We start from the raw sequence: 961 nt of genomic DNA, 5'->3' as shown, positions 1-961 counted from the left end.
AATTATTGTGCATCTGAGACAAAACTCATGTATGGGTCAGATTATGCCCATGCCCTCTAGCTTGCAAACTCTGGTGTTTACCATGTAGGCAGAGGGAACAAGCAACAATGGCAGACCCAATAGGTACTTTCGAGGGCAGGCTGGCAGTTAAAATAACCACAATGAACTCTCTAAGGCTGGGTTCTCTAGAGAAGAAGCTCAGTGATAGATGGAGAGACCGAGGTGATAGAGAGATGCGTACAGGGAAGTCCGTATCGAAGAGATGTCTCACACTGTGGTAGAGATGGGCAAGTTCCAAGTCCATGGGTCTAATGTCAGTCTGGAGACTTCTAACTTATGTAGCTGAGGGGCTAATGAACCATGATGGACAGGTCCAATGGTATCCTGTTATCCCATGCCCCTAATAGATTCTCCAGCCGTCTCGTTTGGACACATCAGAAAACTCAAGCATTCTTTCTGGAGTGCAGAGTACCTCTTCCTGGGTTTCTGCTTCACCTTTTGGGACTCGATGGGACTTAAGATATGTCTGGAAGCCATAATGAGTGATGGTTGTGTGTCCTAGGCATATTCAGCAGTATCTTGTCAGGGATGTGCCATAGGTGATGCCCCAGGCAATATCCCAGACATACCTGGTTTAATCTCACCACCACAGGCTAAGACAGCTGGTGCTGTTGGCAGAAATGATTCAAAGGAATTTAGGGGCTCTGTGCACCCAGCTTCCTGACTATCCCATATGTCCCATGCTAAGTTTCGTGAGCCCCTTTCTTCCCAATCAATGCCCTCACTTTAACATCGGATGCCATTTGAGGCTGGAAATTCAGCTGTTGTTGTTTATACATGGAATGTATGAAGTATGAATCTAGGAAAATTGGAACTTGTCAAAATTAAATGGAATGCATAAACATTGATATCCTAGGCATCAGTGAGCTGAAATGGATGGTACTGGCCATTTTGAATCTGA

Source organism: Chrysochloris asiatica, unplaced genomic scaffold (genome assembly GCF_000296735.1).
Source record: "Chrysochloris asiatica unplaced genomic scaffold, ChrAsi1.0 scaffold05787, whole genome shotgun sequence".
Lineage (NCBI taxonomy): Eukaryota > Metazoa > Chordata > Mammalia > Afrosoricida > Chrysochloridae > Chrysochloris > Chrysochloris asiatica.
This window is presented reverse-complemented; position numbering follows the sequence as displayed.